The sequence below is a fragment of the Motacilla alba genome, chromosome 4 (assembly GCF_015832195.1).
Source record: "Motacilla alba alba isolate MOTALB_02 chromosome 4, Motacilla_alba_V1.0_pri, whole genome shotgun sequence".
Taxonomy (NCBI): domain Eukaryota; kingdom Metazoa; phylum Chordata; class Aves; order Passeriformes; family Motacillidae; genus Motacilla; species Motacilla alba.
In genome coordinates, this window is record NC_052019.1 from 25,008,787 (window position 1) to 25,020,047 (window position 11,261).

The 11,261-nt window shown below is 38.5% G+C and overlaps 1 long non-coding RNA gene across 1 annotated transcript; it reads left to right on the forward strand.

The window, feature by feature from the left end:
* The first annotated feature begins 204 nt into the window (after positions 1 to 204).
* Positions 205 to 6,430, forward strand: LOC119700554. Its single transcript, XR_005256804.1, has 3 exons — positions 205 to 819; positions 2,015 to 2,065; positions 6,227 to 6,430. It is a non-coding gene; the product is annotated as an uncharacterized LOC119700554 (long non-coding RNA).
* Positions 6,431 to 11,261: the final 4,831 nt, after the last annotated feature.

Consider the following 11,261-nt stretch of genomic DNA (forward strand, 5'->3'; position numbering starts at 1 on the left):
TCTCATTTTCATTTTACTGTATAGTAAAATTATTATACAGCATCATCATAATTTATTTTATATGCTACTACCTCAAATTTATTCTTTCTCTGTTAGAGAGAATGACCATGACATATATGTCTGTTTATATATATATATATCTACACACTAAAAAAGTGTGATTGATTAGGCCTGATTTTGATTAAGCAGATATGCATTGTTCATTTCCATCCCAAAAGGGATGGAAGGTAAAAAATGAATGAAAAATGTTAGCAAAGTCATTTAAGAATGAATATGATTAGAATGCATATCTTTCTCACTGTACCCAGAACTCTCAAGAGCAAATGGCAAATGTATTCCAGCCACTGGCAAGCAAAGATTAGATAATCAATCTCAGAGAAATGAGAAAGGTTAATAGAAGACCATAATAAGGAAAGAAAATTATCTCATGAATTCAATTAGGAACTTTGATATCTAAGGCTAAAAGTAGAAACCAGAGATTCAGAAGTACCTGGACATGGAATTGTATGTCATTGAAACAAGAAAATATAGAACAAAAATGCTTTTTGGTAGAGAGAGGTCAGTTTTACATAGGTGAAAGAGGGACAGAAGTATTTAGTCCACTGAAAAAGTTTTTTTACTATCTGGATTGGATGCTGTAGTATTGCTGTATTAAAGCTGAATTGAACATTTGTGAGTTTTCTACAGGGTGATCATCTGTCAAAGCCAGTCTCAATGGTCAGGAATACCCCCTCTTTTCCTTGTTTCACAAGGGGGTGCATCCTCCAGTGAATTCTACAGCCTTGGTTTTAACCTTGATTAGTTAAAGAAGATAAATAGGTAAGTATAAATAAAAAGAACAAACAATTTTCTCTCACTTTGGTCTGTTATTATCAGATACAGTTATCAGAGTAGCTCACAACTTCTATCAACCCACTTCCAGCTCCTTATCCAGAATTATGAGCCGGAAATACAGAAAAGCTTTTGCAAAATGTCATTTTATGATTTTGTAAAAATCAGAAAAGACAATTCCCCTATTTTAAAGAAGAAAATACAGGGATAAATGTAGTAGGAGGTTCATAAAACTTGAGCTTAGAATATATGTCTTTCTGCAGCTAAAAAGCAATTAAGTATCGGGAAAAAAAAAAAAAAAAAAAAAAAAAAAAAAAAAGAAGAGAGGAAATGTCTCCTAGAGCTCAAGGAATAGTTGTTCACACACTTGGCCAGGAGAGGGACTGCTGATGTCTGAGCCATGCTATGCCCAGCAGAAGCTGCCTTAGTTATGCCAGAAAGGCATTTCCAGGACAGCCCTGCTGCCAGGTCGGGGGGGTTGCTTTTGCTACTAAACTGCAGCATGAAAGCTGTCCCCCTGGAGATACAGTTAAGTGCCCAAGCTTTCAAAAAATGCACACACACCTCAAAATACTGCATCATGCCCTAATGGATGAAGGGGTTTATCTAGAGTTAAAAAGACAAAGACATTTTTCCAGGCTTAAATGAATTAATTATATAGCAACTACAATACAACTAAACCTCAGCAATGTCCAGGCTGTTTGTATGCAGGCTGAAATTACTAGTCAGCCAGTGTCCAGCATTCCTTTCCCTTCCTCTTCCTCCCTTATCTGCCAGGCAAGCCTTTGGTCCTCTCTGCACATTCTGTTTCCTTTTACAAGTGCAGGCTGGACCACTAGTTCTCCCAATACTTTGAAGATGCAGTGATCTCTGTTTTAACTTGTATGCTTTTATGTTTCCAATAAAGGGCCCAGAGTTCCAAATAAAGCTTTGAAATACATATTTTTATCATCCTACTCTCCCTCCTTTTATACAATGACCTAATGCACCTAAAATCCTCCCCGTGGAGATATGTAGTGAATTAAAGCCTGCCAAAATTTCATGGTTCCATTTCTTAGAACTTTCGAGAAGGAACCCATAGACATTACAAATTAAAATCTGCCATGGTGTCCAAGGCTTATCCTGATTGCAACCAACCAGTGAATGTGTCCTGTGACTATAGTTGTACCATTTGATTTTCCAGGCCTTCCTGAAGACAGAAGGATATCATTCCCATTTAAACAGTATTAAATTGGTGAGAATTTACTTATATATATATATTGAAGACAATTTTGTATTTCCTCATCAAAGCTTTGCCAATGGTGGTTCACTTTAAAGGGATATGAGAAATTCTTCCTTTATTCAGCTAGAATATCTTTATTTCTATCAGTCAAGTGCAAACATATCAAGAAACTCAAGAAGTCACTTTAATTCTATGCATGTACTTTACAGCCAGAGGAGTAGTATTCTGGAGAGCAAATTTGCCTTCTGCATGTGCAGTTGTACCTCAGATAAGGCACCCAGGAGGAAAATGGACCCATCAAAGCCTGGGCTGTCCCTCATTTTCTCAAGCTTTGGCGTGTGCACAGTCCCTAGGTCCTAGGCCCCCTGTGCTGAGACAGGAAATTGAGGCTGTATCCAAAGTAGGACTTGAGCAGAATCCAGACCTCATGTTAAATAGCTCAACACATAGGGCATGCAGAAAGAGAGAGCTCAAACAATGAGAGCTCAAACAGCTCCAGAACAGCTGCCTGTTCCTGACAAACATCTTCTCCTGAGCTTACTACTCTAAAACTCAAGCTGTTTTCTATTTTTAGAAAATACTGAGGCACTTGGTTCTTACATTCTAGGCAGATATTTATCTGCCAGATACCTTTTCACCCACCTCTCCCATAATGGCACCCCAGTCACTGTCCTACATCTGTGTGACACTATGGAAACTTGTCTATCAAATACAAGAGAACAAACTCCAGCTCAGTTATGGGACCACAGGAATGACCAAACAGGATGGAGATTATGAGAAGATTCAAGGATATTGCTATGAAGACATGTTTCTTCAAAGATAGTTCCAGAAGGGATATGTTCTGGAGAAATTAAAATAAAAATAAAAAAAAGCCAAGAACAAGCAAGCAAATAACCTCCCATCACACACACTCATACACACAGGGTTTTTATTACCCTGCACTTCTCACTGAGATTTCTAAAGAATTTGCCTGGGAAAAAAAATAAAGAGAGAAAAGTTAAGTTACTCTTTCTTCTCCCCATATGCTTCAGCTTTGTCTAATTTGAATGAAGAGTGGTGGGTGGGTATGTTGGATTTTCAAGGACACTTACTCCAATTGTAAGAAAAGCTCAGCATCCATTCTGCTTTTGGCAGAGCAGAAAGAATGTAAGTAGCTAGCAAAACAAAAACCTCCAAAATCTGTAAATCCTTACTAGAACTGAATGTCCAAGCTTCTGCCTGTAGGTGACAGACTCCATTTCCCACTGGTGCAAATCCCTTTAATCAATGTATTACATCAAATAATATAACTGTAAAATAAAGTAATTTGTGTTTCAATTTCTTGTGCCTCAGACAAATAGACTTCCTATTGTCAAAGGTGTCTGATACACAGGTCACACAAAACATTTTTTTGGAGAAAAATTTTAAAATCCAATGGCTTATGCAACATGAGATAGGAAAGTGTTGCATGAAAATGCAAGCTGTGCTGTGTAGAGGTTTTTGGAAAGCAATCACTGGTTTTAAAAGCTATTTCACAAGAGTATTTAAAAGAGCTGTTAACCCAACTTCTCATTCACATGTAGGAGTTTCATAAAAATTCATTTTAGAATATAAAGCAAATGTCTCCCCAGCCACTTCAAAGAGATTGTATCCCTTGTTGTTTCAATACATTAAGATCCTGAGCATACTATTTTATGTAAAATTTTAATATGACTAATAAGGTTGAAATAGTGTGTTAAATAATCAGTCCTTAAAATAAGTGAGGGAAGAGACAAACTAAGGCATTGTTCAGTTTTTCTTCCTCTGAATTTATAGTTATAGCTCTGCTATTACCCTCTAAGCATTTTTATGGTGCATTTGCATGTTTAATAAGTATTACAGTCCAAAGAAAGGTTTAAATAGACAACAGGAGTAAAAAAAAGTCTTACATTTCAACAAGCCAGGGACAAAAATATGTCAGATATATTTGAAACCAACTACATTAGTAAATTGCATTCATTTAGGACCTTTCACAATAAAGTAAGTAGACTGAAAAAACATTTAATAAATTCAGTCCTCATGGTCAACAGAAATCTTTTCTCTCTGGTTTCAAGAGACATGCCTGCTATTTCATATCATCAGTATTTTTGCCGGTGAACTCTTGTGATTGCACTGCCCTGATATGCAATACTTGCTTCCATCCCAGGGGCCCTACTGAACACATATGACTGCTCTTTGTGCAAAGACCACACGAGTTACACAGGGTAGAGAATCTGAGTTAAATATAATCAAATTTCAGCACTGTGCTATAAAATTACAGCCTGGATTATTTTTGCCTGCTTGTAGTCAAGAGATTTGAACAAGCATTTCCAATAATCTCATTTTAACATTTTAGATTGACACTTTACAATAGCTATAGTTGAGTCAATTAAATGTTTGGGTACCAGAATGAGGAAGGAAGGGAACTTTATTTGAATTGATTGACTTTTTCAGCTGCTCTCTGAAACACATCCACAGCAGGCTCGCTATCCTTGTCCTACTCAAAAGACACTATTTTGACTGTAAAATGAGGTTTCAGTTTCAGAATCAGAAAAGAGACAGGAACATAGGAATGTCGAATTATTTGCATCAGCTATTTTTTTTTCCTTGAAAATTATTTATCTCAAAAAGGAAGAAAGGGACTTCTAATCAAACATTTCAATTCAGTAGAACCCAGCACTTTGACATCCTATAGATACTGGCTTTCTAACTGATAACACTGTTTTTTCAAATATGTTTGAGACAGCTCTGACATGAGGATTGCTATGCAGAAGGGTATGGGTGAAGTACACCCAATAAGTTTTACAAGGAAAGCTTTTTCTTTCTTTATGCAAAAAATATACCTTTTTCTTTAAGAGCTTGGAAAAGAAGATCACTATCTCCCTTTGAAATTTTAATTTCAGCTCTCAAAAGAACCTGAAGAGACACTTAGAATATTTTGAGTCTTTATGCTTAGTTGCAATTAAAACCTTCACCAAACTGGAACGTGCCTCCATTGCTTAACATTCAACTGTGGTGACCAGTCTGAGCTCACTCTCATCAGGGATACGTGCTTGGGCATCTTTAAGAAAATGGGTAGAAATCCCATCTTATCTTATGTCTCAGCTCAACTTACTCTCCATTCCAAATGAACATCCTTTTTACAGGGACACTTAATAAGTATTTCAATCTTCTAGACTGATCTCAAGTTTCTTGTTTCCCATTCACTATTGCACGGGAACCAGCACAACCGGCACTGCAGTCCTTGCACTGACGTGTAGTGGTGGAAATCTCTGCAGTGTGTATGTCTGGAAGATACTGCTCCTCAGAAATAATGTGCCTATGGCGGCATCAGGAGGACACACAAAGTTAATTTCCCATATTATCCACTGCAAAAAGACATTTTAAATGAGCAGATTTTACAATGAACAGATAGAGAGTACATCAGCAAATTGCTCGTCTCTCCAATTCGTGCTATTGAAATAGCACTTGGGGACTGATTTGTGATAATCTGGTGATTCACTGGAAAGAACTGAAGGAACAATGCCCCCCCTGTTGACAATGATAAGCAAGAATGAGATTTCTTATTACTGCTGATGTACCTGCTGAAATTACTGCTCAAGTACTTTTTGCTATTGCTGTTTTTCCTTCTGTTGTAATTAAACAACACCAGAACACTGCCTTCTGATGTGTTTCAATTAAACCAAAGTCAGCTTCTCCATGAAATCCTATCCAAGAGGTTTACAAGGGGAACAATATACTAACTTTAACACTCTTTCAAAAGTTTTTAGCACTTTCACTGTTTAGAGGGGTCTTTATGTCAGAGAATTGCATTTTGAAATACTCATGAGAGTCCCGATGATTTTGTTTTTTCTGAGATCACATCCTCATTATTAATTTAACTGCAGTAGGATTGCTGGTTGATCCTAGAGGTACCCAGAATGCAAGTGTGCCAGCTTGTGACCTGAGTGTTTATCATGCAATGACTCAGATAAAATTCCATTTTCTTTCAATAGCTGATTTGATGGAAGGAAAATGAGTGTGGAAACACACTCCATAATCTGATCCAAAACTTCAGCCGGCTTCGCAAATGTGATAGTAAATGTAATTTGAATGCCAGTATCAGGTTTATTAACTAGTAGCTGAGCAACATTTTCTTTCTCTGCATACATTAATTGGATTTGTCTGTGATTTAAGTTTTCAGCCAAGAGCCCAGCCCCTTCACGGATCAGCAACTGAGACCTCACGCCTGCAGAGCTAAGACCTACTCATATCAATCAAAAGTCATGGGGAATGGAGCCTTCACCCTACTCCTGGACACTGAAGTACTTGCCGCATTAGAGGGAGTATGAAAGGTGATTATTGTTTAAAAGAGCTGGGATTAAATTACTGCTGTAGGATATGTAGAGCATTTTCCCCTGGAGACTTTTCTCTTAATCACACAAGCTATGTCTTTATTGCTAAATAAAACCAGGCAGGAAAGTGTCCACATGTTTAAGGACACTCTGGCACAGTAAGTGAAATGGTATGGTCCAAAACAGGCAGCAAGCTATCAGTTCAGTAATTCAGATAGGCAGATCAGTATTTGTTCTCACTTTCTGGGCCTCTTGTTAACAAAATAGTGGCATGATACGAATGCTCAGTAACCCACTGCACAGAACCATGGCTAAAGTCACAGTCCTCAAGCATCTGCCTTTCTGCAGTAGCCACTTCTGTCAAGAGCACAGGGCTCCCTCTTTCCCCAGACTTTCCAGAGATGGAGTGGCTTAGGACGTGGATCTAAGGTTTTGTCCATACCACTTGGAAATGTGCCAGTCCTAAGGGAGAAGAGGAAGAATATGGCAAATGGTGGTGATAACAGATGTCAGTAAATATAAAGGCAGAGAAGCTATGTCCCTCTCTCATCCAGTTCTACTGACACAGCTGTTTCTTTATAATCTGTATCTATCTACCTAAGTGCATATGTTTTTATAAGAAAGTAAAAGGCAGTTTCATATTACAGCTAAAGGAAACTAACCCCCAGCTGAAATCAAGTGGTCCCAACATTCTCCTTATACTATATCCTTAGCATTTGTCTCAGTTGCAATGAATCAGTTTCAAACCCTAAACTACACAACTGTATCCTAATTTTGTCAGCGTAGGTCCCTGAATAAATTAACCATTGAACAGGACCCCATCATTGTGAGGCTGCGCTGGAACCCAGAAAGGAAGGTGCCTAACTGGGAGGGAGAAGGAGAAGCAGAACTGGCCTTCGTGTCAGCCACCAACTACCTGACAGGCTCAGCTGTACTTACAAACATACTGTCAGCCAAGAAGGTTTTTAGTTAGCAGAGATTTGTTGGACCTAACAAAATCTACTATTGCATATATGTGTTTTGAAAAAGAAAAATTTATTCCTTAAGATCTGAAAATACAACTAATAAATAGATTTAGATACATGGGTGTGACAGCATATGCCACAGCACACACTGCAGTCAAGATGGCCATGAGACACAGAGTATCACTATACAATTTCAGAAGGCTTTAAGCATTCACCCAGAGTAAGACCAAACCACACCAGAAGGCTTCAGGCACCTGCCCCTACAGAGTAACATCACGTTTCTTCAAAAGGCATCAAACACCAGTCCTTCCTGGTCTTTTGCCCAACCTTTTATACCCCTCATGCTCACACATTGCACCTGTGTGCCCCCTGTTCCCTTTGGTGGTTGGTGAGTAACCTCAGCACTCCATGGCTCATTGCTGTCAACGCTGCTCACCTGCTTTTCACAGCTGTACCCATTGGGGATGTGGCCCAGCCACAGCCCCACTCCCAATTACCACAAACTGTGTACCTACACATGGGTCAATTTGAAACTGGAACACTTTCTACTCTTTAGGATGGGATGTCTATCCAGTCTTACCTTGAATCTCATGCCAAAAGTAAGATCCCAGCATATACCTGCTGCTTCCCTTTCAGTGAAGGAGCCATAAGTATGTAAGCAGCAAGAAACCTCTGTAGTCTGAAACTTTTGCTTATCCTTTTAGAACACTGCTTTCTGGGCATATTGAGAGTAAATCACTTCTATGAGCTGAATCCCTCAGATCACTGCATTATTAATAGCTGATTCAATTTAGCTGGTTAGACAAAGAATTGTTTCTGAAGTTAGATTGGATTTCAACTATCTTTTTTTGGATTTATGTTATTTTTATTCAGTAATTGCTTCCTGTGCATGGATTGCCACACAGCTATAATTCCTATGTAATACTAAAATGAATAGCTGCTAGGCAATGCTAATCCTTGCTATCATCGTGCCAGATATTTTATTGCCCCCCATCCCCCCTCCCCCCCCATTTGGATCTTTTCCCTAAAAATGTTTTTTAATTGCATTGTTGCATTTTCCTAGTCATGCCTTCCCACTTCCCCCACCTCCCACCAGAGATTCTTCTGTTGTTAATTTTTCATTGAGCTCTAGCACGTCATAGAACCCAAAAACACCTTGAGTTGGAGGGGACCTTAAAGATCATCTAGTTCCAGCCCCTCTGCCATGGGGAGAGGTTGGAATTAGTCTTCCTCTAGACCAGGCTGCTCACAGCTCCATCCAAATTGGCCTTGAACAACTCTAGGAATGGGGCATCTACAACTTCTCTGGTAGTAGTGCAAGGTAGCCTCACTGCCAAGATGTATAAGGTACACTCAGCCATTCTGATTTAGGAAAGCAGCCAGCCCGAGGGCTGTCCTTTACCAACATGGCTTTTTAACAATTGAAATTTGTTCTAAGAAGAAAGTTTTCACAGTAAAAATAATGCCTCAGCACCAATTCCTTTCAAAAGGCAAAGACAGCGGCAATACATTACTCTGTACCTTTCTCTAAGATCAAGAATAAATATGGCATATCCTTCAGCTACTACTTTCTAGATACCATATTTATATTTATTATCTGTAACTGAACAATATACAGCAACATTCTGCAATGAAGCCCTAGTGATACTGTGCTGTGTTCACTTAAAAACACAGTAAGTTTTGTGTCACCAGCAGATATATGGTTTCTGCTCTGAGGCTTTTTTGACTGAAGAATTTCTTCAATAGTCATAACCTTAGATTCACATATAATAAAATACTTGCACAAAGGATTTTAGTTAACACTTACAAATATCTTAAGAAATGAAGAATGGTAATGATTTTTCTCCTTGCTACTTATTTCATTTTAAAATTGCTCTAGGTGTTGAAATGGAAAGCAGTGGATATGGAGATTCTAAGAAACAGTAGTAGCCAAATATTCCCAGATACAGTGATATGACATTACCAGTCTTTTTTTTTTTTTTTTTTTTTTTTTCTGGTAAAAGGGAGAAAGTGATGGTAATCTTGGGAAAAACAGACAATAAAGTAGTTTGAGTGCTCACAACATATGAGACTTCAAGCCTCAATACGTTGAGCCTCTGTTGAAAGACTGAGATTTACTATGGAAGGAATAAAAAGAAGCCATGCATGAAAACTAGCCTGGGTCTTGGAATCCAGCAAGAAATGAGGGTCATCTTGCATATTTTATAATCCATATCCAAAGACACTTTGAACATATTTGTTGCTTTCAGTTTTATTAAATTACAACAGGTTACTTTCTCATCAATCAATTAAATAGGCAAGACTAGAACTTGATTGTATATTCCTGAGTTGGTCTGCAATAAATCAAACCCACAGCTGAATGAGTGCTAAATTATGTGTTCACAAACTGTAGTGTATAAAGGAATTTACCTATCAGGTCATATTTTTTGCTTCTTATTTGAAGAATTTGTTTCTCATTAACCACTGACTAGCCACAGTGAACTTTCTTTTCCGCCCGGTGTCAGGACAGGTTCTCACTTAGGAAGATCCTAAGGGGAAGCTGTATGGGGGACAGCTGAGGTCACTTGGCCTGTCCATCCTTGAGAAGAGGAGACTGAGAAGGAACTTCATCGCAGTCTTCACCTTCCTTGTGAGGGGAAGAGGAGGGGCAGACACGGATCTCTTCTTTCTCATGACCAGTGACATGAGGAAACAGCATGAAGCTGAGTCAGGGGAGATTTAGGTTAGATAAAAGGAAAAGGTTTTTCACTCAAAGTGTGGCCGGGCACCAGGGCAGGCTCGCCAGGGAAGCAGTGACAGCAGCAGCTTGACAGAGTCCAAGCAATGTTTGGACAACGCTGTCAGGCACATGGTGTGACTTGGGGATGGGCTGGGTAGGGGCAGGAGTTGGACTCAATGACCCTTGTGGGTCCCTTCCAATTCAGAATATTCTGTGATTCTGTGTGTCCATTGACTCAACTAATTGTCCGCTTGAGGAAAGGACTCCATACCTTGCAGAAAGAGGATTCATGTTCAATTTGAATGTGTATGTTTCTGGCTTTGTTTATCTTGAATTTGTGGTATTTGGTTCACATTTGTGAAATGAGTACAAGATTGAGGAAAGCTTTATATTAAGAGACAAGTAGCAAACTTATTTTTAGACAACAGACTGAGTAAAAAAACAATGAAGAGTAAGAGCTTTTTTCATCTATTGTGACAAGAAAAGCCACAGGATAGGATGCCTTCCAGTGCACCCAAGAGCAAAAGGATGAGAAAAATATACATTTTCCAGAATGGATTGTGTGCCCAAAAGGTGTCATGACATCCATTTTTAGTAAACTTAGTAAATAGCTGGACCATAACCAAACCACAGTGGTTCACAATCTTTCAACATTATTTATTGAAAAGCATCAGCCACCTGGGGTTTTTTTTGCTTGCTTTTAGGAATTTTTAGCCTAATGGGTGATCACATGTAATCAGTCTGCACTTCCTTGTTAATGCAAACAGTTGAGTGCATTGGGCTTTTTAAGGCTATCAGGCTACTGGTAGATATATCTCAGACTCCTAATGCAAGTCATTACTGCCCCAGAGGGAGAGTTTCAGAGACAGAATTCATATTTTGTAAAGACAAAGCTATTTGGGAAGTCCAATTTGGATACCCTCCTGATATCCTAAGAAATAGACTGTTAAGAACTATTCTCCCATCTTCTCTATTTGGTCTTTTCAATATATTGTTCTCTTGAGAAGAAGCCAGGAAATCCACATTTCCAGAGTGACTCGGTGCCTAAAGGATGATACACGATCATTGTCATCAGTTAGTGAACCACTGTGATGAGTAAATCATGAAAGGAAAAGAAGTTTTTAACATCAAAACTTAAAATGCTTAAAAAATAAAAGAGCTAAGTTAGATAGAATCCAAATAATTCATCGTCT